Here is a 7,101-nt window from a genome sequence, read left to right on the forward strand (position 1 = left end):
AATAAGAAAGTCGAGATAGTCAAGTGGCATTACTTATGTTAATGATAATAATGATAATCAAAAGGAAATACTCTGTGCAAAGCACTGCACTAAGCACAGAGGTACATAGAAGAAAATCTGATCAGAAACAGTCCCTGTCACTTGTAGAGCTCACAGTCTAAGGGGAAGAGAAAACAAGTTTTTAATCCCTATTTTATTTAAGGGAACTTTAGCCAAGAGAAGTTGTCACTTGACCACAGTCAAACAGGAGGCAAACTGTGGAGCAGGGATTAGAACCCAGGTCCTTTAACTTCTAGTCCTATACTTCTTACTGTCTTATGCTGTTGTGTCTGATCCACAGGAATGTCATGGACATATCTCTCCCAGAATGCCCCACTTCCATATACAATAGTTTCTTGGTAAAATACGTAAGTGGTTTAGCACTGCCTTTTTCCATGCAGTAAACTTGTGTCTCTGCCCTCAACTCTCTCCCAAGCCACCGCTGCCCAGCACACAGGAGTCTTGACTTGTAGCAGGTTGCCTTCCACTCGCTAGCCACTTCCCAAGCTAGGAATGGAATGGGTAGGTCTCTGCTTAACTCCCCCTCCCATAGTCAAGACTGGTAGAGTACTGGAAACTCCCCAGGTATGACCCTGAGAGGTGAGTCCTATGCTAGAGTAGTAAAAACATGCAATGAATGAAAATGAATTCTTGGCTAAATTAACTTGGGATGATTACAGATAGATTTCTGATAGATTAAATGGTTGTTTTCTGGAACACTTTTAAAGCCCCAAATGGAAGATACTATATGGAGGCATGTAATTCTTAAGAAGTCTTAAGAATGGAGTATCCACCCCTGCATAGTAACACAGTGAATTTAATGTTAGCATTCTAGAGAGCTAAGAACCACCCAACTCAAGGGTATTTTTATATTGAAACCATGAAAAAGATACGGCCTTTACAAAAAAAAGCTAAAAAAAAGCCAATAATATTCAAGTAGCCTTGTGGCTTTAAAAGAAAATATAGCACCATATTCTCAATCAGTTAATAGTATTTCTGTTGAGTGTACAAAGTAACTGTTCTAAGCACTTGAGAGCATTTAGTAGACACAATCCCTGCCTTAGAAGAACATATAATCCAGTGGGATATATGGATATTAAAATAAATTACAGATAAGGAAATGTCAGACTATAAGGATAGGTACATAAGTGCTGTGGGGATGAAATGAATATCGAAGTGAGAAGCAGCATGGCCTAGTGGATAGAACACATAACTGACAGTCAAAAGGACTTGGGTTCTAATCCCAGCTCCGCTTCTTGTCTTTGTGACTTTGGGCAAGTCATTTCACTTCTCTCTGCCTGTTATCCTGTTTGTTAAATGGCAATTAAAACTGTGAGCCCAATGTGGGACAGGGATTATGTCCAAACTGACCTTGTATCTACCCAGCACATAGTACAGTGCCTAGCAGATAATATGCACTTGAAAAATACCATTAAAGGAGTGCTTAATGGCCTTGATAGGTATTATATAGTGAATATGTGGCTATTTAACTATCAGTAGGAATACAACATAGTGACTGGAAAAGCCCAGGACAGGGACTAATAAGACCTGGTTCTTGTCCCAGCTCTGTTACTTGCCTGCATTTTGTCCTTAGGCAATCACTTTCTCTGGACTTCATCTAAAAAATAGGGATGAAATACCTATTTTTCCTTACTCTTAAACTTTGAGCGCCAAGTAACACATGGACTGTTTCGATTTTGATACATTTTCTATCTACCTCAAGACCCAGAACAGTGTTTGGCACTCCTAAGCACCTAATAAATATCATAATTTTTGTCAAAAGAGATTAACAAGCAATTGTGACTTATAAATTTAGAGAAGGTAAGCATTGAGTGCTAGAGATTAAGGTTACATCTGGAAAAAATAACCATCTTCTACAGACAATATCCAGTGACACCAGGTTGCTTGTTGAATACATTTATTTGATTTGTGATGTTTCTCATTTTAATCAAATAGAATCGTTGCACATTTTCTTAATTTTAGGCAACTTTTAATTTCATTTTTCTAATCATTTTATCTAATTTTTAAGAAATTAATGATGCAAGAGGAATTCTCTAAAAGATGAATGCATCATATTTTTAATTTACTTTCTGTGCCTTTGAGAGTTTTCAATTAATTGTTTCCAATTTAATGCTAGCATGCTCTACATAAGGATGAAAGATCCATCTCAGCTTAGCTGGCAGGATTTTTCAGACCCTTGCTGCAGCAGCTGAAACATTAATCATTATCACCATAATAATAAACATCTTTGTCAATGTTTTTACATTTCTATTAACTATAGAAATATTGATGATATTATGACATTTTGCGTTTGTCAATTGCGACATTTTAAATTAGTTGATATGTCATGTGCTAAAGAACTTTTCTTCATATTTCGGATTCATTATAGAAGAATCCAATCCTCAAGGAGTAGAACATCATTAATAACAGTCTGTTATATTTTAGATTCCTTATTTCCTATTATTTGTATTCTGCACTGCAGACTTTTCTCCCCAACATCCATAAAAATTACATCTAATTACATCTTCTCCAAGCACAGGTCTTAGAGAAGCAGCGTGGCTCAGTGGAAAGAGCACGGGCTTTGGAGTCAGAGGTCATGGGTTCGAATCCCGGCTCGGCCACTTGTCAGCTGTGTGACTTTGGGCAAGTCACTTAACTTCTCGGTGCCTCAGTTCCCTCATTTGTAAAATGGGGATTAAGACTGTGAGCCCCACGTGGGACAACCTGATTCCCCTGTGTCTACCCCAGCGCTTAGAACAGTGCTCGGCACATAGTAAGCGCTTAACAAATACCAACATCATCATCATAATGTAATGTAAAGCAGATTTTTTTTAATAAACATAATTGAGAGGATATTACATGAAGCATGACTAGATGTATGTGTGCAGGACCTTTATGGCATTACATATTGCTTTAGTCTTTTATTGTGACCTCTCTATTCTGAAAATTTCATTTTATAATTTCATTTTACTGTAATTTCAATGGGTTTAGCATTAAAAATAAGGAATTTATACTGGTGTGTTCAGGTTACAACCACCCCATGTACCATGGTACATCCAACCTGGATACAGCCATTATTTGAAATCTCAGCAATTCAAAGCATTACTGCCAGAAGTGAAAATAAATGATGAAGTTAATTATCTCTCTACCATTAACTAAAAGTTGGGCATAAAACATTTTCCTGATCAATTTTAAAGAAAACAGGTGAATTTATTAAAATAATTGAAATCCTTGGTAGAGATAAAAGCTCAAAAGTGTTGAAAAGTATTCAGAAGGAGTTAGCATGTAACACTGTATTTACAAACACAAGAGAATGATGATCAATGGAGTTCAATATAAACTGGAAAAAATATTGCTTAATGTTAAAAAAAACTACTATGTTAGTCAGTAGCCTCCACTTTTGAAGTCTCCTGCAAATATTTATAATAGATAGTGTAAGTTCTCACTTAATGTTGTGATGTTATGCTTTCATTTACTTTAACACTGTGAATTGGGACAATAATTATGGATCCCAACCTGTGATGCATTTTTGTGTTGCTAGTCCAGGTTTGAAGCATGTGAATTGATGTTTTCCAGGCTCTTCATAACAATTCTTGCTAACATTAATTTTTGGTGTATTTCTTGACTACTATTTCCTTTGAATCTCCTGGAAACATGATCTAACCTTGAGTTTAAACAACTTTCTCCTTTCTTTGTTCTCCCCTCCTAATGCTGTGAACTTCTATGTCTCTTTTAAACACTTCTCTTCCACTTCCCATGCTCTAACGGTGGAAGTCCCTCAAGGGTGAGTTCTAGATCTTCTATTCTCCTTCTACACTCACTACCTTGGAAAACTCATTCACTCCCACAGCTTCACTTTACTATCTCTAACACTGATGATTGCCAAAACTATTTCTCCAGACCTTACCTCTCTCTTCTGCAGTCTCGTATTTCTTCCTGCCTTGAGGGTTTCTCTATTTTGATGTCCTGCCTACACCTCAACCTTAAAAGCTCAATACAGAACTCCCCATTTTCCCACCTAAACTCTGTCCTCCTGTCTTTCCCTTCACTGTAGACAACCCCATTTTCTTCCATGCATCACAAGCTTCTTAATATCGGCATTTTCCTTGACTTACTACCTTCACCAAATCCTATGAACTTCATAACACTGCTAAAATTCACCCTCCATCCATGCTCCTACTATGCTGATCTTAAGCACTTCTCATATCTGTCTTCTAGATGGTAATTTCATTGTGGGCAGGGAGTGTGTCTACCAATTCTTCTTCTGTATTCTCACAACTGCTTAGTACAGTGCTCTGAGCACAGTAAGCATTCAATAAATTTGATTGATTGATTGAACGGCTACTGCATCAGCCCTAGTTGGCCTCCCTATCTCTGTCTCTCCCTACTCAAGTCCATAGTTCATTGTTTAGACTGTAAGATAATTGTGAATAGGCAATTTGTCTGTTATATTGTCTCTACTATCCCAAGCGCTTAGTATAGTGCTCTGCACACAGTTAGCTCTCAATGAATAAGACTGCTTGAATCATTTTTCTGAAATGAATTCAGTTCATGTCTCCCCACTCCTCAAAAAAATTCCAATGGTGGCCCATCCACCTCCACATCAAACAGAATCTCCTAACCATTTAGCTTTAAAGCACTCAGTTAGGTTTCACCCTAATATCTTACCTCCCTGACTTACTTTTATAACCCACCCAAAATGTTTCACTCCTCCAATGCTAACCTACTCAGTGAAACCTTGATTTCATCTATCTCTCCACTGATGACTTGCTCATATCCTCCCTCTCGAGTGCACCTCCCACCCCTTTCTTTATAAACAACAAATCCTCATTCTTCCCACCTTCAAAGCCTTATTAAAATTACATCTCTCTCTTCCTTCGCCATACTCATCAACTATAGTTCCCAGCCTTACTTTCTAGGCAAAATAAGAGTTGAGTGGTCAGAGAATCCCTGCATACCAATCTAATGGGCATCTTCTGATGATCAGGTCAGGGAAATGACATCCAGCTCTAGAATAGCCCAACCAGGCAGCCATCCCCAGTTTTCTAGGAGTTCGCTCCAATGATTGACTACCTCACAAGCCTGTAACTTGGCATTCTCTGTGACTCATTTATCTCATTCAATCAATCAATGAATCAATCTTATTTATTTGGGGCTGGTTTACTGTGTGCAGATGTCTGTTCCAAGCATTTGGGAGAGTACAATATAATAGAGTTGGTAGACACATTCCTTCCACAATAAGTTTACAATCTAGAGGGGAAAACAGACTTTAATATGAATCAGTAAATTACAGATATATTTATAAGTGCTCTGGGTCTGAGGAAGGGGTGAGTACAGGGTGCAGATACAAATACAATGGTGACATAGAAGAGTAGGAGAACTGGAAACAAGGTCTTAGTCAGGAAAGGCGTCTTGGAGGAGATATGCTTTTAATAAGATTTTGAAGGTGAAGAGAGGGATCGTTGGTCAAGTACGAAGAGGGAAGCCATTCCAAGTCAGAGGCAGGATCTTGGCTAGAGGTTGGCAGCATGATAAATGAGATCCAAGCACAAATATTATGTGGCCTTAGATGAGCAAAGTGTGTGGACTGGATTGTAGTAATAATAATAATAATTATGGTATTTATTAAGCACTTACTATATGCCAGGCATTGTACTAAGTGCTGGTTTGGCTACAAATAAATCGGGTTGGACACAGTTCCTGTACCTCATAGGGTTCACAGTCTCAATCCCAATTTTACAGATGAGGAAATTGAGGCCCAGAGAAGTGAAGGGACTTGCCCAAGGTTACACAGCAGACAAATTGGGGAGCCAGGATTGGAACCCATGACCTTCTGAGGCCCAGGCCCATGTTCTATCCACCACGCCGTGCTGCTTCCCCTATGCCATGCTGCTTCCCCTATGCCATATGTAGTAAGAAAACAGTGATGTAAGGTAGGAGGGAGCAAGGCAATTGAGTACTTTAAATCATATGACAAAGTGTTTCTGTTTGTGGAGGTGGATGGGCCACCCCTGGTGGTTCTTGAAGAGTGGAGAAACATGGGCTGAATAGTTTTATAGAAAATGATCCATCCAGGCAGCAGAGTAAAGAATTGACTGGAGGTACAGGGGGCAGGGAGATAGAGACAGGTCAGCAAGGAAGCTAATGAATCAATCAGGTCAGGAGAGAAGCAGCGTGGCTCACTGGAAAGAGCACGGGCTTTGGAGTCAGAGGTCATGGGTTCAAACCCCAGCTCTGCCACTTGCCAGCTGTGTGACTTTGGGCAAGTCACTTAACTTCTCGGTGCCTCAGTTCCCTCATCTGTAAAATGGGGATTAAGACTGTGAGCCCCACGTGGGACAACCTGATTCCCCTGTGTCTACCCCAGCGCTTAGAACAGTGCTCGGCACATAGTAAGCGCTTAACAAATACCAACATTATTAAGTGCTTAGATTAACATGGTAACAGATCAGATGGAGGGGAAAAGCTGGATTTTAAGGATGCCATGAAGGTTGAACGAGCAGGATTTGGTGTCAGATTGAATATGCGGGTTGATGAGAAAGACAAGTCAAGGATAACAGCAGATCAATCTCGTCATCTACTGCTCTACTATCTCCTCCCTCACCAACTCTGAAATCCCTCTCTCAGACCATAACCTTCTCACCTGCCTCCTCTCTCACTCTCTCTCCCCCTGCAAATCTGTACTACTACCCCCCAAAAGAACTCCGCTCTCTTGGTCCCATCCATCTCTCCAAAAGCATCTCTCCCCACCTTTCCCCGCTGCCCTCTTTTCCCACTCTCGATTATCAGGTTACTGCTCTCAGCTCCACCCTGTCTACTCATCTCAACTCTCTCACCCCACTTTCCCTCTGCCGCTCTCGCTTCACTAACCCACAGCCCTGGGTCACTGCCTCTGTCCACCTCCTACATTCCTATGCTCAAGCTGCTGAGCGTTTCTGGCGAAGGTCCAAGCACCAAGCTGACCTTATCCATTTCAAATTTATCATTTCCTGCCTTAACCCTGCCCTCTCTTCCACCAGGCAAAACTTCTTTTCTTCCCTCATTGACACCCATGCCCGTCAC

At 40.2% G+C, this 7,101-nt stretch overlaps 1 non-coding gene across 1 annotated transcript; it reads right to left on the reverse strand.

The window, feature by feature from the left end:
- Positions 1-504: 504 nt before the first annotated feature.
- LOC114809632 lies at positions 505-642 on the reverse strand. The gene has a single exon (XR_003757408.1). It is a non-coding gene; the product is annotated as a small nucleolar RNA SNORA7 (small nucleolar RNA).
- Between the last annotated feature and the right edge of the window lie 6,459 nt (positions 643-7,101).

Source organism: Ornithorhynchus anatinus, chromosome 2 (assembly GCF_004115215.2).
Source record: "Ornithorhynchus anatinus isolate Pmale09 chromosome 2, mOrnAna1.pri.v4, whole genome shotgun sequence".
Lineage (NCBI taxonomy): Eukaryota > Metazoa > Chordata > Mammalia > Monotremata > Ornithorhynchidae > Ornithorhynchus > Ornithorhynchus anatinus.